The sequence below is a fragment of the Marmota marmota genome, unplaced genomic scaffold (genome assembly GCF_001458135.2).
Source record: "Marmota marmota marmota unplaced genomic scaffold, marMar, whole genome shotgun sequence".
NCBI lineage: Eukaryota > Metazoa > Chordata > Mammalia > Rodentia > Sciuridae > Marmota > Marmota marmota.
In genome coordinates, this window is record NW_025999930.1 from 2,626,761 (window position 1) to 2,653,684 (window position 26,924).

A 26,924-nucleotide genomic window follows, 5' to 3' on the forward strand; every position below is an offset into this window, starting at 1 on the left:
GGTCATCTGTGTAAAGGTGAAAACCAGCCTCCGTGCGCTCAACAGGGACGTGGCAGCTTGGGGTTGAGTGGGAAGGTATTGCAACGCCACAGCGAGGGGCTTGGGCTGCACTGCAAGGGCAATGGAGGGTCGTCCAAGGTTCGTAAGCAGGAGAGCAACTTGCTAAGAACTCGTCTCAGTAACTTAGTCAACCAACCCTGGCCACAGCACGGAGAATGCATGCCACAGGTGTCAGGGATGGTCTTTGCTGAATCTCTGATTATCCAAACAGCTTTCTTTGGAAAATATACCACATCCTGAGACCCTCCACTCTTTGGAGTTGAGCAGAAATACAACAAAGAGTGTGGTCTGAGTACTAAGATGAGGGACCACATTAGGACAATTTTGCCTTGTGCCGTGACTCAAGATAAACACCTTGAAACTTCCAGCTTTTTATTTCAAACTTAATTAGCACTTTTCCTTTAATAATAACCTTGTTGGAAACACAGACTGAAGAATGGCAAAAGCTTAAAATTACAGCAACCTAAAGGTGACCTCAACTGCTCCAAAAAGCTTTCGTGAATTGTAAATCGAGGCATGATGGATGCTTGACAGAGCGGCAGCAAAGGTCCTTTTGTCTTTTGGACAGCTGAAAAACAACTCAGTGTCAGTGACAGGAAATTAAAGCAGAACGCGCTCCTTTTCACAAAGCAATTTAATGGTCAGACTGAAAAGGGTTTCTCAACTTCCAGACCACTGTGCAAGGCCCCAGGCCGGCCTGGGTGCACCTGTGTCCAGAGGCAGAGACACAATGGCACCTGGCGGCTTTGCTACTGGAGACAGCCTCCCCCTTCTATGGAGAGAGGAGGAGGGACAGGAGAGAGACACTGAGTAGGAAAGCTTTACTGTTCTAGGCCTACAGACGAGATGGGCAGAGCCCAGAGGTGGCCCACCTCCCCCTACACCATGAGCATCAAAATCTGCTGAAGTGCAGGCCTCCAGATGACCATGCAAGGACAGGAGAGGGGACTTCAGGAAACAGGAACCCAGAGCAATTCCCTAGCAGTCGCTGGTGCAATATCATCCTTGAATAATCAGATTCTATGAACAGGTTTAGGACTGAGGAATCCTACATGAGCTCAGACTATAATGAGTTTTCTTTGAAAATAATAAATAACTTGACTTTTTCTGATTACAAACATACACATTTGTGGTAAAAAATTAAAAGAGTATTAAAATTTTCCATAGCACTTTCAATTCAGAAATTAACACTGCTAATATTGGGGAAATTATCTAAAATCTCTTTACTTGTTCATATTCAAAAAGATAGATAAGCAATTTTTCCAAAATGAGAAAATTCTTGGAACCTTTTTCTCCATTCAATAATATGCTGTAGACAGTGTAAATGAACAAATACAGACCTGCATCATTTCTTGTTGGTTGCAATAGTATTTAGAAGTGAGTGATTTATTTAATTATTATTCCTCTCTTAATAAATCCCATTTTTATACAATTCCCTTTTACATGAAAATAAAACTTTAATAAAAGTTCAGATTCATTACAGATGAATTACCTGAGCATGTTCCTCTTTATTAGAATTTACAAATGATTCCTGGCAAAGGATTATTTTATTGCACACATGGTCACATGGAAAGATTGTGCAAACCTCTTAAGAATATTTCATAACTCATTAAACAATTCTCTTTGGACTGACTTTCTGGTTTTTCTGTGCTATAAGCAACATTTTAATAAACATCTCACATACACACTCACACATGCACATATTTGCACACACATTTTTTGCACACTTGTTCACTTACCTGCTTAGGTTCAGCCAGCAGCTCTAAGAAGTGGAACAGCTGTGTTGAAGGGGAAGCCACAGGGTAGGTTGCTCCCAGCTCCCAGCAAACCACCCTCATTGAGTATATCTGCCCAGCGTCCAGCCCCCTCTTGCTCTCATAACAGACTGTGATGGACAGACAGGAGGGGACACCCCCCCCTCACTTTCCATGTGATGAAGGGAGGGCTCCGCCCACTCCAGGCATATGGCACAAGCCTGGCTAATCAAAGAAGTGGCACATCCTGTTGGTGCCAGAGAGTGGCTGAGAGGTGGGCTCATGACCCAGTTGTGTCCAGGAAGAGGCAGGGCCTGGGGCTGCCTGGACTCCAGGGAAGCAGCTGATGGAGCCTCCATCCTGCCCTCACCATGGAAAGTAGTACCAAGAAGGAAGCCATCTCATGGGAAGGCTGAGCTCAGGCAGGCAGAGGACCTTTGGTCCCTGGACCCAGATAGATGTGAGACCAACTCCGTCTACTAGATCCTTCCACTTCAATTTTGGGGAAAAAAAATGTTCTTTTTCTCTTATAATTAAAATGTCCTGGATAATGTTGGGGTGAGGAGGGCTTTTCTGGGACCAGCTCCAACACACAGAGCCCTGAGTGCACCTAGTGATCCTGCCCAGCCACTGGCCCTGTGACTGCTCCTGGACAGCAACTTGACAGCACCTGGGGACACAGGCTCAAAGACGACACGGAGCTGGGAGGAGTTCCTCCAGGCCTATGCAGAGCGGAGACCCCCACGGCACCCTGCCTCTCTGCATCCTGAGACCCCCACCCCACACCTGGCACCCTGCCTCCCGTCTCCCTGTGTCCTGACCCCCACACACACACCTGGCACCCTGCCTCCCGTCTCCCTGTGTCCTGAGTACTAATAACCCCAGTTTTAAAAAGCAAGCAGGGAAGCTCTCTTGGACAAAGAAATGAGAAGTGCTGAGATGCAGAAACATAAACAGCTCCATTTTCTTAATTTTCTGCTGAATTCCTCAGAATCTTTTACACGCTAGTGTCATGGGAACTCTCCGAGGCCCCTGGAGGCTGAGTCTGCGGAGCACAGGGATTCTGGGGTCGGCCACCAGGCAGGATGCCAGGCGAAGTCCTGGGCTGTCTGCCTAGCTGGCGACTGCAGGCAGGTCACTTAACCTCTCTGAGCCTCCTTCCCTACCTCTGGACAGTGGGCAGACAGCCTGTGCAACGTGCCGAGGACACCTGAAACACAAAGAGCTGTCACTACTTCATCATGGACCCCTAACCTGCATTGCCCACGATTGCCTCACCTGAACACACAGCTGCCCTCCCCGACCCAGGGAGTGCAGACCCCTGCGCTCTGGTGAAGCCAGCTGAGAGGAGGTGACAGCAGAGGATGTGGCTCAAGCAATTACACCGAAGGTGGCAGGAGGGATCCAAGGTCACTTTGACCGCTGGCCTCCATGTGGAGGTTCTTCATGTGTGGACTGCGCTCATGCACATCTGCCTAGATGGGGGAGGCCCTACCTGCCGGGACCACTCTCCCCTCCTGATGCTTACCCAGAGCTGTGGTTTAGGATAATTTTCTTTTTTTCCTTTTCTCTTTGGTGCCCTTCAGAATTCAGCCTCAGAATGTTGACATTCAAAATGAGGTTTTTAATTAGACTAGCACACAGTATAGGATCTGGGAGGTGTGGGACATTCCCACCCTGGCATGCAATCTTGGGACTGGTGGGAGAAAAGGCAGGTGGGCATGGGTGTGCTGTTTACCTCTGCACCGCTGTTCACAGGGACAGTCCCGTGGTGTGAACACCCATTCTTGGCCAGGCACCCCTGCCTGGAGCTTCAGCCAAGGGTCCATATTTTAAACATCATTTATTTGGGACTTGTACCAAATATGGGATAGTTCCTCTTAGGTGAAATCCTCATGTCTTTGGATACTCCTTGATGCCCCAGGTGTGACCCACAGTGCGATAAACACATGGGTGGATCTTTAATAGCCACGTCCATTCCAGGACTGTGTCCAGGGAGGGCTCCCGGTGCTTGGTCCTGACTGGTAAGGAGTTATCCGAGATTTTTCTCACCACTAGTATTTCCTACATGTGGTATTCGGACCAGTGGTGCTAAAAATATCTGTTAAAATTTCCAGTAGCTGTGTTACAAAATATTGGTAAAAGTCAACTGAGATAGAAAAGGTATTTTTGAAATGCATTTAATTAAATTTTTTAAGTGAGTATATTTTCTATAATATGAAGCAAATAACAAGACGGATGGTACATGGATATGCCAAAACTTGTGTCCATGATATTGCAGGAGCAGAGGTTGGGGTCCTGCTCACAGCTTGGGGAGGGGGACAGGTACCCCCTTGCTCTGGCCTGTTTACCTGTCAAAGTGTAGGGACTTTGTCCCTCCAGAACACAAAGCAAGTGCTGGGCAGTTGCACCTTTATCTCAGTACTTTAAATATTCAGATGGTGACCTACACCACAGTGAGGGGAAAGTTCAGAATGTGCAGAGGGATATAGGGCGGAGAAGCCTCCCTCCCTCCCTCCACAGCCAGACCCTTGGCCCCCAGGGTTAGGTTAACACCTGAGACCTGAACTTTTAGGACGTGGCCATAAACTCACCTGGAGAATACAGCCAGGACCTCAGAGGGCCTTGGTGAGACCCTCAGGACCAAGATGCCCCTCGAGGTCTAGTTGAAGCTCAACCTTTCCATTGGTTTCACACCAGAAGTGTCCAAGTCACCAGGACAGGTGCCCTTCCTCATTCTGCCAGGACTTTTCTCGAACATGAATTAGAATGCAAGGACTCTCCCAGTGGGGGAGCACCAACACTGAGCAAGGTGGCCGGCGGGAAGTGCAGGGTGGACTCTCAACTGTGAGAAGCCAACAGACCAGGGTGCAGAGTCACTGATATTAATATCCTCCCCCTTCCCCGGGTAGGCATCTTCTGATACGCTGTTCCCACCCTCTGTTACCCTGTGCTGTGCACGAGGATGAGACAGACACCCTTTGTCCCCATGAACTCTCTGCTCAGCCATCGGCAGCACAGCCAAGTGCCCCAAATGCAGCACATGGTGGGGACCTGACCACCTTCACTTGGGCAGTCTAAAGATGATGCCCAGTGGACACGTGAGGGACACAGGCGTGTCACTTCAATCCCGTGTTTGCTCTCTCCCTGCCAAGTCCTATGATTGGGAGGACCCTGCCAAGTAGTCCAGTTTGGATGTTAAAAACTCAGTTAAAAAGTAGGTCAAAGAGGTTAACAAGAGTTCTTTCTTTAACTCAGTATGTCTTGGTCATGTTACTCTTTTAAGAATTTCCCTAAGATCAATTTAACATTTGGTGATCAGCAGTCACCAGCTACCTGGCACCTTCCTGGTGTGGAGCAGAGAGGTGGAAGAGTAGTCAGCAAAGGCACAGAAACCTACCAATCCAGCGTCCAAGTGTTGCTTGCTGGGAATGTCACCAGGTCTCAAAAACGAATAACCAGTTGTTATTTGCAGAGCCGGGGATTAGGTGCATGGGTTTGGGAGTCAGTCAGTTCTGGGAGCTAATCTCAGAGCTGTCACTCACTGGCACATGATCTGGCCTCTGTAAGCACCAGTTTCCTTGCTACTGTGGATTAGATCTCGAGTGTCCCCCAAAGGTCCGTGTGTCAAACGCTTGGTCTCCTTCCCGCTGGGAACTGGTGGAACCTTTGAGAGGTGGGGCCTAGTGGGAGGTCTTTAGGTCCCAGGGGTTATGGGACCCCAACCTCTTCCTCTTTCCCTCTTTGCCCCCTGGCTTGAGATATAAGTGGTTTTACTCTGCCATAAGCTGACATCATGAAGTGCTGCCTCCCCAGAGGCCCAAAGCAATGGGACCAATCTATCATGGACTGGGAACCAAAATAAACCTTTTCTCTTCATAAGTTATCTCCGGAATTCTATTATAGTAGCAGAAAACTGACAAACATGCTCATCTTCAATATGGGGTGATAAACTCTACTTTGGAAGAATCACATGAAAAAAAAAAAAAGTGCATGATCTTTAATACTGGAGCCCTGGTTCTTCTGGGTACATTATATGGGAAAAGGAAAATTCAAACCTTGGAGTGAAGGGGATGTTTTGTCGCATATAACAGAGAAGACTTGAGTCCAGAGTGTTCTGAAAATCATAAAGACAGGGTTGGGGAACCCTTACTAGTGCTGCGTCCAGGGGCTTCCAAGGAGAAGAGGTGTTCCAGGGGTGGAGCAGAAGGGCCCTCATGAGTGTGTTAACAGGGGGTTGAGCTGAGTGGTGGGGGGATCCTCTCCAGCTCTGCCTCCTGTGAATGACACATCAGGAGGAGTTTGTCTCTGCAGATAACAGCGCTATGTGGAGTCCCTCCCTTTGTCTCTTCAAGAACTGATGCTGGGTTTAATGTTTTCAGAGAAGAGTGTGGGCACCAGTTGCTCAGCACAGGGCAGGGACTTGACCCTCTTCACTTCATCAACCGTCGTGGGTAACAACCCATGTATGGAACGCGTGGACACCACAGGTTGAAAACACAGCTTTCAGACCCCTGAGAAAGCGAGGCTCCAACTGCTTAGGTAACAAGCTGTTTCAGTGGCATGACAGTAAGCAGAAGGCCAACTCACACATCGACGAGTCTCCTAAGACATGTTTGCCTCTAGTGACAAAAGACAGGATGACGTGAAGCTAAGAGACACTAACCCCACCTGGGGCATGTGGCCCCATGTGAATCCTCAGGACCCCAGGGCCCACCAGGACATCTCCTTCCCTGTCGTGAACACAGCCCTTGAAACTACAGTACAATTCCTTTTTCACGTTAACCACCCAGAGTGACCACCAGACACCATAGGTTAAAGGACAGGATCCCCAACAAAACTGGGTTACATCAGATGCCAGTCATACATCTGGGGATCTCCAGGCCACCTGTACTTTGACCAACTGGTTCTAAGTCCAGGAGTTCCCATGACACCTCAGAGTTTTGATAATTCACTGCAATGACTCACAGAAGTCAGGAAAGCAGACACAGATTCTATTATAATGGGTTCAGATGAGGACCGACCAGATAAGGCACAGGCAGGGTGCAGGAAGGTCCTGACACAGAGCCACCACACCCTCCCTGGAGCCTCAGGGAGCTTCCGCTGCCCGTCCATCAACAGGTCCACCAACGAGGGGCTCCACCCAGCTTCCGAGTCAGAACTTTTAGCGGGCTTCCATTACGTACCTGTGGCTGGTTGAGCCATCAGCCATGCCATTGAGGTCACTTCGCAGCCTCCTCCCTGCGGGAGGCCAGGCTGGCTCAAGGACCCACCCTCTAGGCCATGGCTGGTCTTTCCAGCAACCGGCCCCCATCCCCAGTCACCTTGTTAGGATAAACTGGCTGTGATCCAAGAGGCTCCTGGATAACCAAGACACTCCTGTGACTCCGGAAATCCCAAAGCTTTGCAGTATTGGAACCAGGGACAATGGCCACTCACTGTTAATTATACAGCAGACAGCTAATTCTGGGACATCCTGTAAGGGAAGAGGGCAAGGGATCTTGACCTTTCCAAGGCCAAGCTTTTGTCTGAGAGCCACCATAAGGGAATATTTACACAAGCCCAGCTACGAAATGGGACTTTAAGTAGACCAAGAACTCAAATTCAAAATGGTCTTTATTAACTAAAATAATGGCAGATGTAAAGTGCCCCGCGACCCCACGGTCTAGGGGCTCATGGGAAAGACCCCCGTAGTTAACAGTCTCCTGAACTGACTGGCACTACCCTAGTGAGGAGTTTATGTAAATCTGAGTGACACTGTAGCGTTCAGAGTACGGAATACTCTGAGTGGGTGCTGCAGAATCACTGGCCCGGCTCCCCACAGAGCTGAATTTGGAAGACGCTGGTGCAGTTGGGTGTGGAGGGGGCAACGAGGCTGGTCTTCTCCCTTTGGGTCCTTCTCCCCACTCCAGGTTTCCCACCAGCCTTCTATTATCAAAATAGGCTCTTTCCCCTAGCCGGCCGCCATATTGGTTTGCGCATAGTCTCATTTATATCCTACTGTGTTTTCTTGGGGACCCATCAAGGTCATCCTCTTCCACTTTTGTAAATTAACATGTTTTCCTCAGAACATAATTACCCTCGAATCTGAGGGTGAGTCATCATGGCAAATGGTCTTTCTCATTTTTATCCACTTTTAAATGGATTATGACCAGCCATTTCCAGGGAGCTTGAGTTCTGAACTTGCCCCAGAATTTGGCCTGAACCCTTTCTTTACTCCGTAGGCTCTATCCGCAGGCACAATTAAAAGGCTGTCATTCAATCCATCCCGTGTTTACCTCTTGAGGCCTGTGGGACTAACTGCAGGCATCCACTGCGTGCTCAGTGTGGGTGCTGTGCCCTGCATGTGTTTTCCTGACATCTGATTGTTCCGTGGGAGCCTTCACACTCCTTTCACAGTGAAGTGTGTATAAAAAATGGGCTTAGTTCAGAGCAAGGCTGGGAGGGTCTTGGGCGTTACAGATGGAGACGGAGAGGAGAGGAGCTCGCAGATCCAATGCCATGTCTGCCTCAGGCGGATCTCAACTGTGTATTTTTTTTTTCCCAAGAGCATTAAATGAAAAGGCAGCTGTCCCAGACACTCCAGCCTGTGACCACACACAACGTCAGCTCCCACCAGTTGGCACCCAGTGTCTGCCGTACATGGCGACCTTTCAGAAGCTGTCTGAGGACCGTCCACCAGAGTTGGACACACCGAGGACTCACCAGTCATGCGCACCCAACCCCATTTTATCTGCCACCAACACCATGGACAGCTTAGCTGGGATTCTGTCACAAAGCCACACTGGCTTCTTTGGGAGCAGCCATTCATAAGAAGAAGATTGTTGGTGTCAGCTGCCCAGTGGAGCGGCCTGCGGGCTGCACAAGGCAGACTGGGTGGGTGGGTGCTGCATATGTTTTCTCCAGGGAGTGGCCCTGGGTCCTCACACGCCTGGTGACAGTCATGCCTGTAAAGACAGTGCTGTGAGAGTGACACATGCGAACCTGTGTTTATAGCAGCATAATTCACAACAGTCACATTATGGGACCAGCCCAGGGCCTGTCAACAGGTGAATGGGAAAAGAAACATGAGAGAAAAGAAACATGGAGTTTTATTCGGCCATAAAGAAGAAAGAAACTGTGTCATTTGCTGGAAAATGAATGGAATTGGAGAAAATCACATTAAGTGAAATCAGCCAGACTCAGAAAATCCAGGGTCATATGCTTTCTCTCACATGTGAAAGTTAGAGAGGAAAAAAGGAGGCGGGGGGAATGTATGTGCGTGCAAGGCCTGTGGAGAGTCCCAGGAAAACAGAAGGGACACCAGCAGAGAGACAGCTGGCCTGGAAAGGAGGGGGAGGGCAGGGCGAGGCTGGGAAATGAAACTGACCAGGTTCTGTGCATAACAAGCCCCACTGTTCCCTCTGACTACAGTGCACTAATTTAAAAACACAAAAGGAGAAAACAAAAAGTGTCAGGGACTGTCACTAAAGGCCCTACCAAAAAGCAGACTGGACCTCAGTGAACCCTGAGTTAACACCCCAATGCTCCAGACCCCCACACACGGGCAGCTACGGATCTCAGTGAGCTCACAGATCCAACCTGTCCATAACAAGACTCGTCCACCTCTCCAGTCCCTTCTCTCTGTGCCGCCAGCCCAGTCACTGGCCACCCCATCCGTCGGACACTTGGACAGGTACCTGCTCTCGCCCACCCATCACCCACCCATCAGCAAGTTCAGCCTTTGGCCCTCTGAACTCTCTCAGGTCCATCCTCTTCTATCTCAAGGTCACTCTCCTAGTCCAAGTGGCAACTTCTCTCTCCCAATGAACTTGGATGCCTTCCTAACTGGTCAGCCACTGCCCCTTCCTCTCCGGCCAGTCTCCACCTTACTCTACGGGGATTATTTACAACATAAGTTATGTCACTACCCTGATGAGAGCCTTCCAATCACTCCCACTAGTCTCAGGACCAAGATCAGTTCCCAGGTGCTGTGTGGCCTGTCCTCTGCCCTTGACTCCCAAGGACTTTAATTGATAAGCTCTGACTTGCCCTTCAGATCTCAGCTCAAAAGTCCCTTCTTCAGAGTCCTTCCAAGACCATGGCTGGTGGCCTGTCCCAACTGCCCTCGGCTTCACACCCTCAGCAGGAGTTCTGTGACTGTTGATGGTATCTTGTCACCATCCCTGAACTGCAAGTTCCAAGAGGGCAGCACCCATGGCCCAGAGGAGTGTAAGGTACAGGGTGGGCCTTGGCACATGTTAGTTCAATAAATGAGTATAAAAATGAAGAAATGCAAACCTGCCCACGGTGAAGACCATCCTGACATTATTGTAGAAAACTACACGGTTCCACATTGTCTTGAACTCGTGACGGCGCACGATCTTGGCTTTGCCGTTGGAATACCAAAGGCAGCAGTGAGTGTCCTTTTCTTTCTTGTCTCAAGCTGAAGAGCACTTTCCCCACAGCGATTAGTTAACCATCTGAGGAAACCACCTGTCGGCTTTTCAATTGGAGGTTTCCCTTTATTCTATTCATCCAAGTTTGGAATCTGTGGAACCCAGAATTGGACTTCCTGAGCAGTTTGTAATTTCTGTCAACTAATGTAGAGTTTCCTTTGCCTCAGACCCTCAACGCGGTCCTGCCCCGCTACATCTGCAGAGCAGCCACCTACCCCCTCCTGATTGTGGGTCTGGAGACGGCGTCCCTGGAGCCTGAGACGTGCCTGCATCCACTGATTTCACGGAAAGCTCGTCAGGCCTGATTCTAGAAAACCCGGCTCTGGGGCCTGACCAGGTTGATTTGGGATTTCATGGGCCCAGGATTCTGACACGCCCTGTCACAGCAAGAACGGCTCATATTCGCGTGTCCCTTCCCACTTTGGGCACTGCCTTGACATCAGGGATGACCAGCAGAAGCAAAATCAGCATCCTGGGTGTCACAGACAAGGGCCGAATGCACAGGCATCAAAAGCCCTCGCGGGGGCTGGGTCGGGTGTGACATCTGATGTTGGCACGAAAGACTCCGCTCCACTTTGCTCCAAGTGACAGTCTCCACTGTATTTTTTAGAGGCCACTCTATCAAGGCCTGCATGCAGAGCTATAAATAAGAATCTTCTAGTCATTGTGTACTTCAGGCAAAGCCATGAGTAGTGAAAAGAGATGTGGCCTGTGGTTGTAAGGCCCTGGGACACTTGACACCGGGTCATCCACTCTGTGGGTTTTCAGACTGTGTTGACTGTCCAGCTGCTCCAAAGTCTGGGAGGTGGCACCACATGATAGTAAAAAACTGTCTGGGGACATGCAAACCCTTCAAGTCCCAGCCCAGAAGCCACGTCCCAGGCTCAGCCTCCAACATCTGGAATGTCCTCTGCAGACACCACCTTGGAGCTGAAGCTGAAGGTTTTCCAGATTTTCTGCAGAGTTCCACTTAATCCTGGGGGGAGGGGGGACTTAGGATGGATTCCCTCTGCCTCCCCAGGCTTACCCCCAAGGGATTCCTCCAAAGCCTGCTGTCCAGCCCTCCTCAGGGAGAAAGTGGTGAAGAACAACACACTAATCTCCTGGATCAAAGGGAGGATCAAAATGCAAAAGCTCCCTCTGCAGGCGCAGTGCGTGCTGAGATGACTCCTCAGCCTTTGGCCCAGGCGGTGTTGAAAGAAAGACAGGCGCCCCGCAGTGAGGTCACCAGCCAAAACCTCCTCACACCTGTCCCTTCCCACCACCACGGCGCCCAGCCTTGGCCCCACTGAGCCAAAGGTTCCACTGACCAAAAACGTCCTGCACCCCACATTTCCCGTCTCCAGTAGGCTTCCCTGTTTCTGCATCTACAAATCTGCTTTTCGTCACCTCCACCGCATTTTCCCTTCACTCCATGACCCCGGCCTCCTCTCCATTGGCCCAGCTCATCTGTTTCCATGTCAGCGACCACAGATCCCCTGGGGCAGAACACACGGGTAGCTCTGCTTCTTTCTCACAGCGACACAAACAAGCGCATTCCCCCAAACGCTTGTAACCCACCTCCTCGGAGATTTTCCAAAATCCCTTCGTTTAAAAATAAGAAACCTTCCCCAGGCTCCGTCATCTTACCTCAGTAGTCTCCCCTTCTACGGGTTCTGAAAGGACTCCCAACTGTTCTACCGGGAACAAAGTATTTGATTGTTGTTTTCTTTGTATTTTTTCATGAATTTCTGACATTATCCTCATCACAATTATTACTTGGCATTGATTTCCATTCTGATCCTTACTTATGAAATCCTCTCTCCCGACATAAGCACTTCTGTGCTTGCATTTCCTTCAATTAGTGGTTTGATTGTCTGATCTTAAGTTTGTCAGTGTGCAGATCGTTTCCACTGATTTCTGTGTTTCACACTTGGTACCTGCTCCCTTTTCCCTTCATGGGTCTTCAGCATGGTGACCTCACTTGAGGACACAGTGTGTGTGTGAGGGCATCAAGATCACTGTGGTCAGGGGTCAGAATCCTCCCAGAGGCACAGGGTAACTCTGATTGTTCATGCATATGTTCTGTCCTTGAACTGTTCCTGACTTTTCAGGTAAAATCAATGCCCTCAACATCCACACACATGGTCACACACGTGCACACACATGGTTACACACGTGCACATATACATAGTGGCTGTGGAGAAACGGTAATGACTGTTTGAGTGAAGTTCTCAGGAGCTGCTAGTCCACTATTGGGTTCTTCCGTAGTCCAGCCCTTCTAGTCTAAACCATTCCTGCTGTTAAGATTTTTCATCATCATGCATTTGCAAGGATTCACTTAGCAAACTTAAGGCTGAAATCATAGAACCAGTGAAAAGTGGGTGAAAGGAGCACAGAGTGATGCTCGCTGAATTGGAAGGCACCATGCAACTTTCTTCAATCTGGCTGCAAAGTCTGGCCTTTGGCTGGGAATTAAATTAGCCTCAATAGGCTGGGCATTAAGTAGGAGGAAGACTGCTGTGCTTGGCTATGGTCACTCATGGTATGTATGAGTCTCTGTCTTGCAGCAACAACAGCAGGGGCCGAAGGTACTCTCTGAGCCCTGGTGGTGGCTATAAGGATGCTGTCCTATCTCAGTCCTTTCATCATTCAGTGACTGCAAACCTGACTTCCTGGTGATTCAGAAGCATAAATCAGAAGAGGACTCAACATCTAGTTCAGAAAGACAAAAGTAATATAACAAGACCAAAATACAACCAGCCAGAGGCCAAGAAATGTCCATCGGGATGGGCAGCCTTCTCTCCCTGTTCTTCCAGGCACAGGCAGGTTGGCGAAGGCCTCTGCTGCCATGTGTCGTTCACCACTGTGGAAAATTCCCTCAGCCAGAGGAGGAAGGTTCTGGGGAGCACAGGGGCCCCCTAAGGCCATCACCCAGGGAGCTTCGGGTGTCACAGGTGACAGCAGATCCATCTTCAGGGAGGGCCAGGGAGCAGCTGGCTGGACCCAGCCAGGACAAGAGGTGGGCTCTCTGTTTACATAACAAACGGTGACCTCTGCAGAAGACAGACTCACATTTCCTGAAGGTTTTCTATTTGTACCAGATGAACTCAATGTCAGATATGAAAGGGCAGATTTCCAAGGGCGGCTAATACCAGTCTCATTTGCTATGTAAACAAGGACAGAAGGCATGAGAGCCAGAACACCATTCTTCCTTGGGCCCTGCACACGCACGCAGAGCTGCTGCTCCTGGTGTTAATAAAATATTGACTGCGTCACCCCACAAACATGATGGCTCAGAGCAAAGAGGCATTTTTCCAAAAGAGTCTGGCTTCTACCTACTTAATCTTCTGAGGTTCTCTCAGGGAAGCACCTAGTGATCTGAACAGCAGGTAGGATTTAGAAGCCTTTTTCGGGGCTCTGATTACACTGAAATCTTTATTTATTTTTTAACAAATCCTTTAGCTATTTATATGGAGGTGTCCCTGCCGTGGCTTTTCTTAATGTCTATCTAGCTTTTAAAACTACCTAGCATGTAATTGGGAATAAACCATTCCCCCACAAGGAGGGGGGTTCTCAAGAATTCCTCATCCGGGGGCTGGGGCTGTAGCTCAGTGGTAGAGCTCTGGCCTAGCACATGTGAGGCCCTGGGTTTGATCCTCAGCAGCACATAAAAATCAAGACACAAAGTATTCTGTCCGAATGCAAATAAATAAATAAATATAAAAAAGAATTCCTCATCCCCTGAGAAAACTAAGAAAATGAGCATGAGAGGACTCAGCCCTCACCAAAAGTCACCTCAGAAAGTCTGGGAGTTCTGCTGACCTTTCCCAGCAGGGGATTCCCTGATTCCTCTATTAAACCAAGTGTATGAGACATCACAGAAAATGGACTTTCGACTTTCTTCCATCAAGCGTTTCTTCCATTTTTTTCCAGTTAAATATACTCCCCCCCGCCCCCTCCCAATCTCACCTATTTACCATTTGTGACATTTTCCAATGGTCCATGCTTCTCTCAGGCTCCCTTCTGGGCCTTTGGGATGGTGCTTTCAGAATTCTCCACTTCTGCTGGGGTCCCGTGTCCGCTCCTGTGACGATAACTGCATGCTGAGGAGGTGGGGTCCCACGAGCTGAGCTTACCTTTCCCAGGTGTGCTTGCAACAGGAATGTCGAATACCTCAGGTGCTGTTTAGGACCACAACCCACCTGAGGACAAAAACAGGTGACAATAACCAGCTGATCAGACAATGGACTCGGGAGTCTTACAATGACTAATATGTAAGTACCTTAAGACCTGGGTTTATTTTTTTCTAACTTATTAGGTGCTTACTTTTGTTTTGCTTGCTAATTACCAATCTATAGTTATAGAGCAGGACGGTGGTAGATAATGGAGGTGGTTAAACTCTCGCACAAAAAGCTCAGCTGCTTTTTTACAGGGTGTAGATTATCTGATGCAAAAAAAGAAGCCCAGGCTTTTATCTCTTGTCTCTTTCCCATTTTTATTGTTTTTGGGCTCTTTAATGAAAAAGGTTTCGTTCCTCTCCAAGTCTAGCTCATCCATAATTTAATAATAGTCAAGTCAGAGCTGTCTTAATTGAGAAAACCTCTTTTCTATTTAGATTTCTAATTGCTCTGCAGAATTCCAGTTCTGCATAATTTGAGACTGCTTTTTAAGAGTCCACCAATACCCTACCGTAAGGGTTCTCTAATCACTAATAGTGGGGCACTAAATGTCAACTGTTCATCTAGTAATTTATGTTCTTTACTTCACAGATTTCCTTAATTGCTTTTAACATAAATCTGAGAAAGAGTGATTAAAGTATTGCAGTCTCGGGAAGATTTAGCATTAGTCTGCAAACTCTTCTGAGAGAATGTTAAGTGCTCAGCTCTCAGGAAAGAGGCCACGGGTTAGACACAGTGCCCTGTGTCCTGGAGGAGAGTCTGATGGCTGAAACTGCAGCCCAGGTGGGACATGCCGTCTCAGAAGTGCCCCTCTGACTCCTAGGAATGAGTGTTCCCAAGCAAGCACCAAGTCACTCCCTCGGCCTTTCCGGTGGGTCATGCCAATGATAATGTTCTATCCCTTTCTGCTTTACTTTTTATTTTGTTTTGCAGTGCTGGGGATGGAACCCAAGACCTCACACATGCTAGGCAAGCACTCTTCCAAGGAGCTACACCCCTAATCCTTTCTTTGATTTAGAGATAGCATCTGCCAAACTTGCCCAGGCTGGCCTCCAACGTGGGATCCTCCTGCCTCAGCCTCCAGAACTGCTGAGATTACAGGTGTGTGACACTCTGCCTGGATTTTTCTGCCTTAATTTTAAAGACACTAAACATCCCAAGAATGGATACTCCTCAGTTTCTCCTGGGACTTTTACCATAAAGCACTGTAAATGTTGAAAACATCTCCTGAGAACAGGAGAGACAGGATCTTTGGACTCTAACATAGTTAACAACAACTGTGTTGTGCCTACGTTGTGAAGACTTCTTTTCTGAGAACATGTTGTCTGCCCTGATCTTGTTGTCTGTCCTCTTGTAGGATCATACAAGAAATAGTAGGGTCATGGCATAGAGTAGTTGAGTCTTTATAACTGTCCTTTTTTCCAGAAAATGAGTCAAGTCTATGTTTTAAAACATCCTAGGATAACAGCTCATAATGCAGTTGGACAAAGAAAGAATGAATGAATTGGAGAAATAAAAACAAATATCATGCACAGCAACTGTTCAGGCAACTTTCTGTTACTGTAACAAAAAACCTGAGATCACCAAATTACAAGAATGAAAGGTTTATTTGACTCAGTTTTAGATATTTCAGCCCCTGCATGGCTGGCCTCTTGCTTTGGGGCCTGTGGTGAGACAGGACACTGTGGCAGAAGTCCATGGGAGAAGCAGCTACTAATTTTATGGCTGTTGGGAAGCAAAAGAGAGAGGAAGAGGCTGAAGTCCCGACATCCCCTTTAGGGGCATGCCACTAGTGTCCTCAGTTTGTCTCCCTACGTCCTGCCTCTCAAGGATCCACCATCTCCCAGGAGTGCTCCAGGCTGGTGACCAAGTCTTTAGCACATGGGTGTTTGGGGGACAGTCATCCAAACCAGAGCTGTCTGAATATGCCCCGAACCTCTTCAAAACCGCCATCCTCCAACCAGAGAGTAATCAAGCAGGAAAAAACCCTCAGAGCCTTCACTGTCAGATGCCATCCGCACCGAGGGGGACACACTCCACTGTGGGCACGGAACCTGGAACTGACCCTGAGGCTGCCATCTCCCCTGGTTGCCTCTGCCTGTGGACCAGGCTCTGTCCTCAGGACAGTGCCACTGAACACGCATGGGTCGGACAGGTGAAGAGCTTCCCGGGCCCTGCTCACTCCAGAATCCAGTCCCTTTACACACCGGCCAGAGCCCCTCCTCGGGCTTTAGTCTGCAGAGCCCACCTGCACAGACAGGGCTGACTCTCCAGGCCTGTGGCATCACCTCCAGCTCCTCGGAACGTCCACCTCGTGAGGTCTTCGTATCCCCAGGGCTGTGGGCCACAGTGGAGAGCCCGTGCCAACAAGGTGATTGTATTAGGGTGGAGACATGAAGCCAGGCCATATCAGGGGACCTTGAAGGGCTGGAGACTCTGTGGTCAGTAGATGGTTTGAGAGGAGACTCTACACCCATTCCCCACCAGCTGTGCCCATGGGGCTGACTGCTGAGCTTTCTGTCCTTGATGACCAGGGGTAGCACTTCTGACATCCATCAATATGCCCTTCCTCTGGGGAGTGGGTACCCCTCACAGTCTCTGCTCTTTCTGTCTTTATCACAGACCTTACCTGGATGTGCGTCCACAGTGTATTTGAAATCCTACAGTACTCCTGAGTGTCCAAGACTTTTTGGTTTGCTCAATGTTTACCTACAAGAGAATTTTAGCGGTACTTTGCCAAATCTCCCCTCTCCTCCCCCCAGGATTTTGATGAGAAGTTCATCTTAGTCACAGTTTCTTGCCATTTGTCCACGTCTTCTTTGAGGAGTGTCTGCCAAGGTGTGTAGTGCTCTTCAGGAAAGCCCTTTTCATTTTCTTCTAGATTGTTATTTACTGGCATGGCATTCTCCACCAGGAGCATCTGGGTTTTTAACCCGTTCTGCTGTGACCAGCATCCAGTTATATTTACATGTAACATAAAAACCACCACCCATTCCTGCTTTTAGACCTTCTGCATCAGCAGTCAACCCTCCAGGAAGTGCCTACCATTTGCTGAGACTCTCGGGCCAGGAGCAACATCAAATACTTACAAATTGCTCTAAGGACACACTCCATGCAGGCTGAAAATCCCTGTTATCTTACCCTCAAGCCCCAAGAGCTACTATGACATACATGAGTCCTCCTTAAAAGTAATCCAGGAAGCACAGTCCCGTGTGACAGTGCCAGCGTGTCACGGGCCATCCACGGCTGCCTTCACCTTTGTGGATCCTGCATCTCTCACCCTAAAGCTCCAACCAGAAATGACAGGAAGACCTCACCAGATTTTTCAGAAGTGACCACATGCAGCCCTTCGTCATCATGATGTAAGTGTCTCTGGTTTAGCCTGTTGATTGGTGGATTGCACTAACTGTTGGTAACCTGCTGAGCCAGCCTTGCACACCTGCAATGAACCCCACTGGGTGTGACATATTTCCCTTCTATATAACATTGGACTTGCTAGTATTTGTGGAAGGGTATTTGCATCAGTGTTTGTAAGAAGTGCTGGTCTGTAGTTTTCCCGTCTTGTACTGTCTTCGTGTGCTTTGGGTGTCGGGGTGATGCTGGCCTTGTGACTCAGGGTGGTATTCCCTCTGCTTTATTCTCTGCGACATATTGTAGAAAATTATCATCATTTCTTCCTCAAATGTCTGTTACAATCTGCCTGTGTACCCACCAGAGACTGGTGTCTACTGTTTTGGAAGGTTATTAATTATTGATTCATCCCTTTTAATAGATATGAGCCCATTCAGATGATCTGTTTCTTCTTGTGTGAGTTTTAAAAGATTGTGTCTTTCAAGGAATTGGTCATTATATATGTCATAAAATTTGTGGACATAGGATTGTTCAAAATATTCCTTCCTTGTCCTTTTAAAGTCCATCTGGTAGATAATGAGGATCCCTCTTTCATCTTTGATATTCTCTTTCTCAGTCTAGATTAAGGAATTTTCACATTAGTTCTATGGAGCAGCGAGCCAGACATATCTGCAATGACACCCTTCATTTGTGGCAGTTCCAGCTCCCTCCTCCGTCCCCTGAAGCCTGTGGTTCTGCTCTTTAGAACACACCTGAGAAATGGCTCAGCCTCTGACTCCCTGAGGTATTACCCATCTTCTTCCCTCTCAACTGTGCGCTGAGGCAAATTCTCTACTGAAAGGTAGCATCTTAATTTCTGTGCAAACTAGCAGAAAACAAAGCTAATACGTCACACTCATGAGAACAGTCTGTGGTTTTGTGACTTCAGGACTTGGGCAAAGTCGAGAGAGGGGCTTCCGACTGAGCAGCAGAACCACCACAATATCCTCGGCTTTGAAAGCTGAAAAATAATCAGGGTAGAAGGGAGTATCCTGGGTAGAAAGTTGAACTAGCTCCCTCCCGGATGATGAAAGACAGGGCCAAACTTGAGGGTGCAGGAAGGTATCAAGAAGCTGGCTGGTAGATGTTCCCTTCCCACTGACCCCTGTAAGCAGACACAGGAACCGGCAGAATGCAAGACCCCACACAGTCCCAAGAGGCTTGCAGTCACCTCTCTTGTCCCTTGAATCTGTTTTTATTCCAAAGATAAAGCTATGGCATGAAGTGAGATCACCAAGTGCCTGAAATAATTTAAATCTCTATTAGTAACACATAGTTCATATATTACTGGTACATATATGGGAAGAGCCACGTGAGACTTTTACGGAATGGATCACATTTCATCAGTGTTGTAAGGATTTCATTGATTTGATCATACTACATGAGAACAATATAATGCCTATCTAGCAAAATAAAATCTGAGTACATGGATCAAATACATGAACTAATCATTGCCTTACAAATCTTAACATTTACACATTGTGAAAGCTTCCTACATCATTCGTTTCCAGCCATTATCAAAAAGTGACTCTAATACATTTGGAGGATATTCAATTCTTGAACTTCCTCAGACTTCCACATTTTTCCACCTTGGATCAAAATAGGTACATACATCGTGAATCTCAATGACAGGGTGACACGTCGTCATCACATCAGGTAGACTTTGTATCTAGTGTGGCACAGGCTGGTCTAGAGCTCCTGGACTCACGTGGCCCTCCCACCACAACCTTCCCAGTGCTGGGCTCACAGGTGTGCCCCCAACCTGACTTGTCACGACCCACGACTGATCAGGTTCACTCCATGTGAATTGGGCTGATGACTAAAGACCATACAAACACAGAAAAATACCTTTTCTGGGGTGCAGTGACAGCTCCTCAGTCTCCACTCCCAAAAGGGAGGCAAAAGAAAAGCAAGAGACAGAGAGCGCGCCCCAGCCCTGGATTTTACTGGGGAACACTGTTGGATAGAACATTCCATCCAAATAAGGCCAAGGGGTGAGATCACAAGAGAACAAGGGGTCCGGTTTCGGAGGATGGAGAGTCTTGCTTGGCGCTGTCTTGGTCGGCAGTTTGACTGACATCTTGGAGAGTGACACCCATCTCAGTTGCTCCAGGGGATCAAAGGCAGAGTTGCCCAGCCCAGTCAGGCAGCAAGGCAGACCAGTTCCCTCACACGCTCAAAGGCACAAAGCTCACGCACACAGTCCTGGCTGGCTCGCAACACTGACTTGTCACATCATCACATCATCGTTCATATGTTTTCAGAATGATTTAAAGACTTTGCCAGCTTCTTAAAACTTCTCAGCGAGAGTGAGTCTTCTCAGTGAAGAGTGACTTTTTGTTAATGGTTGCAAATGAATGGTACAGGAAGCTTTCACTATGTGTAAATAAATATCTTTATTTCTGACTCTTGGAAAATGTTAAGGCTCAAAGAGTTTAAGTAAATTTTCCAAGGATCCCAGAAGTGCTGAGAACCAGAGTGAGAATCCTGCAAACCATTTCCTTTCTGGAACCTCTGTGACAACATGTTTCTCTCTACCCTTTAATACTGAAATACAGCTACAAGCCGGGACATGTTTAGTGAAATACAGTGAAGAATACTACTTTACCGAGAGTCAAAGGATACAGGAAAAATTTGTAAGTTAAGCTGATGCAATTCATTCATTTATCAATGAGGAAATTAAAACCAACATGGATGAATTTCTTGTCTAGTCTCCCAACTCCAAGCAAAGCCTTATCTACTATATTTTGCTGATATTTGTACCAATGTCTCAAAATATGAGTTATTATGAAATACACTCTCTGTCACTTCCCTAATTCACACACTGTTGGTTATTTGAAAACCAATTCTCTAGTTGATATACTGTTCAAGGCTCTGAGACCACTAACAGTGCTTTGGCTTTTTAACAAGACCTTCTTGCCGGCAGTGGGAAGGCAAGTTAGGAGATGTTCAGTAGAGAAAACGGATTCTGTCTGTAGCCTCCATCTTCACCAGGAATGAAGAGTTTATAAAGTTACCAGAAAAGCAAGACAATGGCCTACTATGAATTAAAAGAGGTCCTTTTAAAAAAATAAAAGTTATGAATATTTTACTGCAGAATTTAACATGTGAAGGGAATTCTGACTTTTCATTTTGAGACAAGGTCTCGCTGGCTTGCTCAGGGCCTCACTAAGATTCTGAGGCTGCCTATGAACTTGCAGTCCTCCTGCCTCAACCTCCAGTGTTGCTGGGATCACAGGCGTGCACCATCACGCCTGGCTGGTTACTATTTTCTACAAAACATTTTTAACTTATGTCATCTCTCAGGGACAAGACATGACCTGAGAAGAGCTGTCACCAGTGAGGGCAGGGGCGCAGAGAAGTGGGGCACCACCAGCCCAGCTGCTGCGGTGTCCAGGAGCAAGCCTGTGTGAGCAGCAGGGGAAGAGCCGGTGGCAAATCCGTGGGCTTGTCAAACTCGAATCTTGTCCCCACCACTTCTAACCACATGACTTTGGACCTTAGTTTCCACATCTCAAAATGGGAATAGGGACCTCGTAGGGTTGTTTTGATTATTAAGTAAGAAAAGGTGTGTCAAGTACAAATAAATATTAGTGCCTGTCCCTCATGGTAATGGTATTTTTGATGGGGAAATACTAGGGTGGTTATGGGACAAAGGGACAGTCTGAAGTCCAGGCTATTGGGGAATACTGGCGCCTCTAGCTGCCCTCTCAGCTTTCTCCTTTCCCTGCTCATAATCCCTCTCTATAACTATGACAGCCTGACTTCTTTGCATAATTTCAGACTGTACCTATCTCTCTGTATTCTCTGCTTATTAAAGAGTAATCTGTTGCAACTGTCAATCATCCTACAACAGGTCCAGCACGTGCCATCTGGGACACAGACCATACAAAAACTCTCTCCATGAAACTGTGAGCACATCCAGTCATTCAAACCACATTCCCATGACCACCCTCCTAAATGCTCTGGCTGTGCTGCTGGAACATGCAACTCTGAAACACAGGCTCAAAACCCTGCTTAGAAAACCTGTACCGCTGGGTTTGCACAAAACGAGATCTATGGGTGCTGCACCCTTGCACTTTAAAATCCTCAACAGCTGGCTGAAGGAAGCACACCCAGAAGTAATTTGCATTTAGCTCCTGAATAAGCTTTACAATCAAAAGTAATTTAGTTGAAGCATATTGAAGCACCTTGCGTTTGCAGTGGGTGGGGGTTGATTTAGTCACAGGCCCGCGCTGCATGCACTGCTTATGCCGTGATTCCCAACAATCCCAAGTGCAAACGAGGGCTCCATTTTCTTGGTGTTCTGGCACGCTGCTCGTTTTTATTTTCAAGATGCCGAGAGTTGGAGGGTGTGCTGTCTCTGATTGCTGGCTCATGGGTGCGTAAGGTTTTTCTTTTGACTATTAGTACTGCAAAGGTCACCATTTATCAATAAGAATGAAGTCCTGCCACGATGTCATCATAGGTCAGTGCCGTGAAGACCTCACCTAGGATGTCACTGAAGAAGCCAGGTGAATTTTACTGCAGAGACCCCAGGGTTCATCTGCCACCGAGAAGCCCACGGAGGAGACTCTTCAGGAAGGAGGGAGTGGCCGACAGCGTCAGAGGCTGATGGCAGGCCAGTAGGGTGAGGGCCACTGAAGGCCACCACTCAGCAGCACATGCTTATCAAGCACAAGGGTGAAACACCTTCCTGAATTGCTACCGCCCTGCACTCCCCGGGTGAGGCCTGAGTGGGAACAGAATGCACGGACAGACACAGGATGTTAATGATCCCAACCACAGAGTGGTGTTAGCATCCGCATATCAGAGACAACATTCCACCTTGGACTTTCTGGGTCTGGTTTATTTCACTTAGCATGATAGTTTCTCCAGTTCCATCCATTTACCGGCAAATGCCATAATTTCATTCTTCTTTGTGAAATACTGACAGACTCTTAAAATCAGGCTTTCTGCAAGTGTCCAGGCTGTTGCAAATGGGGTGATGCTCCGTGTGCAGGCCCCTAGCCTGGCTGCACAAAGCTGTGAGGCTTCTTTAAAAACACACATCAGAATCCCAGCCCCAGAAGACTTGAAATCAGTAGATCAAAAGAGTCTGGGCAACCAATGAGATAAAGATCCCACGGTTATCCTGAGGCAGTGGCAGGAGGCGCAGGCCCCAGAGGTCTGGCTCAACTCCCATTCTTCCAGGTCTCGGCATTTCCACTGTGCGCGGGTCACTGCTGCTGAGCCTGTTTCCCTCCTTAGCCGATGAAGAGAATGGCAGCTGCCCATTCGATGGCTGAATGGGATTGAAGGGATCCTGTTTGCGAACATGCATATGAATAAATCCACCCCCACTGCAGACGCAAGAGACTTCAACACACTTCGTACCAAATCACTTTGGTTCATAAGCTTCATTTCCTGATCTTCGTCCCTTCTGGTCCTGTCTCATGTCCCTTCTCATAGGCTCCTCCTTCTCTGCCCACCATGGCATGCAGCTCACCAAGACTCAGTCCCAGAGCCGGCTCTTGTCACCCTGAAGTTTCCTCACATCAGTGTTGAACAACACGCTGACGATTCCACTTTTAAATCTCAAACCTGGACCTCACCTCTGAGCCCAAGATTTAGCACTTGCCCATTTGCTCAGCATGTCCAGGAAGGTGACCCAGAGTCTCGGGTTGCTTGTGCATGGCTCTTTGCCAACGGGGAATCCCCAACCTTTCTCCCTTAACCTGATCCTTGTCTCATGCTCCCCAGCCTCATGAGTGGTAGGAACCACCGTCCACCCAATGGAGAATACAGACACCTAGGAGTTCTCCCTAACGACTCTGCCTTCCCCATTCAACCTAGTCTACCCTATTTCCATCCATTTTACCTCCTCAGTATCTCTCCAACATATCCGCCAGATTCCCCAGGACCATGGCGGACACCCTCGTCCAAGCTCCAGTCTGCTCATCTCTGGCAATGGCCTCTGAAGCCTCTCCATGGACTGCAGCCCCTCCCGTCCATTCCCCACACTGCAGCCCTTACAGTGGCCCCAGTGATCCCCACCCCCTGGTATCCACACTCTGGTAGAATCTCCTCTCGTGTGTGACTTGCATCACGTGACCTGCTTCTATGAACAGAATGTGGCGAAAGTGATGGGCTGTCCCATTCACATGAGGCTGCGGGAAGACTGCTCTGTCTCTTCTCTTTCCCTGCCCAGCTCCTCCCCTTGCCTTCCACGCCCCGGGGGGAATCCGTTTCCATGTCATGAGCAGCCCCATGGAGAGGTCCAGGGACAACAGATGTCTCCACCCACAGCCACGAGAGTGAGCTTAGGTGCGGCCCTCTTCTAGCCAAGCCCTGAGATGCCTGCAGACCCCCTGATATCTGGTTGCCCTTTGGGAGACCCAGAGACAGGGAGTCAGCCACGTCATGACCAGATTTTTGACCCACATAACTGTGAGTTGCTTTATGGCACTGTGTCTGGGGGTCATTTGTTATGCAGCAAGAGACAACCGATACAGCTTCCAGCCATCCTCCGCTGTGCTCCAAAACCACCCATTCTTAAGACTGAAACCCCTGACACCTAAGGATCTTTCTGACCTGACCTCTCTGACCTCTGCTCTGCTCTTGGCACGAGGTTCTCCTGCTTTTAGGGTCCCAGGGTCTCACATTTTTTCAGGTCCTCGAGGAAGCTCTACTTCCTCTGCACGCAGGACATTTGCACAGGCCCCCTTCGGCTTCCTGTGACTCGGAGCAGAAGTCTCTCTGCCCGAGGGAAGCCTTCCCCGAGTCCGTGGTCCAGGCTGAGCTCCACCGTGGCTGCTCTTGTGGTGATACCCGTTTCCTGACTTTACGGTGTGGGGTTGCTGACTTCAGTGTGCGACTGCCCGCTTGTGTTGGGGCCTGTTTCACTAGGCCTAGCTCCCTCACTAGATGGTAAATGCCAAAGAACAGGGAACACATGGAGGGGACCATGACTATCACCACCATCTCCCTGAACCTGGCCCGTCAGAACTTCTTGAAACACATCTGGTAAAGTCGAGTGGGTCCCGGCCTTCTGTGGACATGCTCTCCCCCGGTGCCCAGTCCAGGTTTCCACACTTCCTCTAGAGGCACTTCCAAGGACTCAGGTGAGATCGGAGGGGCCGAGCCCAGCCCCTCGGAGCGGTGTGAGCCTCGGCAAAAGAGCTGCCTTTTATTCCAAGTGCACCGAGGGCCTTCTCTGGGTCTGCCCCCTGCTGAGGGTGGGAATCCAGAGGTGAGGCCAACAGACCCAGGCCCTCCCTTCACAGAGATTACGGACTGGAGGGAGGGAAAGAGGCCAATCAAGTTGTCACATTCATTAAAACAGGGCAGTGACAAGGAGCTATGAGGACGTGTTGAGCAGGAGATGAGCTAATGCAGGGACACGAGATACCCCTCTCCTAGGTGACCCTAGTCCCAGAACAAAGCCAAGGAGCTGCACCTTTCACAAGGCTCAGGATGCAGGTGCTCATGTCTCAGGACCAGCTGCGGCTTCAGGACCACAGTTTCCCTCTCCCTCACTCCTCCTTCTGCAGCATCCACCAACGCTGGGACGATTAACCTGCTGTGTCATAGGCAGGGCTCGGTCCTCCTCCATGAATTCACCTAGAGTTCTTAAAATAATACAAAGAGAGAAAAGCACGGACAGTCATGCCCTGCATGATGACACTGCAGTCAAGGATGGACCGTGCAAGTGACGGTGACCCTGTAAGATTACAAAGGAATGAAAATCCTGATTGCCCAGGAACCCCTTAGCTGTCACTAGATGATCACTTGTTTGTGGGGAAGCTGGTGTAAACAAACCCCTGTGCTGTAGTCACAGGAAAATACAGCTCACACCATCAGGCACAGTGCATGACACTTAATGATAACACATGTCATCGGTTTATGTATTTTCCATGCTATGCTTTTATCAATGTATTAGAATGCACTCCTTCTACTTATTTTTTAAAAAGAGTTTACTGAAAAATTCAGGGTTGTGTCATTGGCAGCAGCTTCCTGTCTCTGGTGTTGACTGTCCTCTTCACTGCCTCATTTTCTGTTATCTTGTGTTTTTCTGTTTGTAGTGGCCCCGGGGCAACGGGCTGGATCTCAGGTAGCCTCCATGTCCGGCAGACTGGACCCTCCAGGATCAAGTAAGCACTCACTGTGGGCACAAGAGGGGACCGCCTGAGGATGTGGTTCTCAGAACTGCTCCTGGCATGAAGCCAGCCTGACCCTACAGTGGGACAAGACCCAGCCTTCACTGCCCAGCCTGCAAGGGGCACATCGGAGGGGCCCCAGGGGGTCACTTTCTCAAAGCTAATAATCCAAAACCCAGTTGTGGGAAAATTTTCCACCCATTTTCTAAAACTGGACAGACAAAATCTGCCAAAAATAATAATAATAATAATCTACAACAAAAAAAGTCTTTAGGTACTTGTTCTATTAAATTACTATAGTACAGTAAAAATGGCTTCACTTCTGCTGATAAGAAAAGTAGAAAAATATTTCTCATTCAAAGGTAATAAGTACAGAAGTCGAGCCACTGTAATGTTAAAGTGTGTGTGTGTGTGTGTGTGTGTGTGTGTGTGTGTTTTAAGTACCACCTAAAAAGGGAAACAACACAGCTTCTCTTGGATGAGCTACCATGATCTCTCGCCTGGTCAGCAGCTTCCCTCAGAAATGCTGAGCCTCTGGTTTCCAGCCTCCAGGGCGGTCTGGAGACTGCAGCCAGGAGAAGCCCCCGTGTGAGGAAGCACAGAGCCACAGAGGGGGCAGGAAGGGGAAGGGGGCGTGTCAGCAAGGACAGCAATCTCTAAGGAACCTGGCTGCGCCAGAGTGACAGCGGCCCGGGAGGATGGGTCCCCTTGCTCAGGCGTCCGTTTCTTTTAATCCCAGCGCCCACGAGGGTCCTCCCAGGGCAGCGCCTGTCCCTAGCCGTCGCGGAGTCTGCCCTGAGGACCAGCGGCCACCTCCCCGCTGGCGGCCTGGGCCAGGAGCACCCCGCAGGAGTGCGCAGGACTGACTGCCAGGAACCGCCCCTGCCCCAACCCTCAGGATTCGGGATTCGGAAAGGTACAGAAGCTCCCTTGGCTTCCCCACCTGCCGGAGGGCGAGTGCGCTCCTGNTCACCCCGTCCCTGG

At 48.7% G+C, this 26,924-nt stretch overlaps 1 long non-coding RNA gene across 4 annotated transcripts; it reads left to right on the plus strand.

The window, feature by feature from the left end:
* The first annotated feature begins 13,415 nt into the window (after positions 1 to 13,415).
* LOC125615957 lies at positions 13,416 to 26,706 on the plus strand. 4 transcript variants are annotated; one of them, XR_007346561.1, is made up of 5 exons: positions 13,423 to 13,623; positions 14,250 to 14,508; positions 15,346 to 18,547; positions 25,866 to 25,934; positions 26,680 to 26,706. It is a non-coding gene; the product is annotated as an uncharacterized LOC125615957 (long non-coding RNA). The 4 variants fall into 4 exon arrangements; XR_007346558.1 differs by lacking the exons at positions 25,866 to 25,934; positions 26,680 to 26,706 and adding an exon at positions 22,271 to 25,853 and having other exon boundaries at positions 13,416 to 13,623; positions 15,346 to 22,183; XR_007346559.1 differs by lacking the exon at positions 26,680 to 26,706 and having other exon boundaries at positions 13,424 to 13,623; positions 25,866 to 26,179.
* The last annotated feature ends 218 nt before the right edge of the window (positions 26,707 to 26,924 follow it).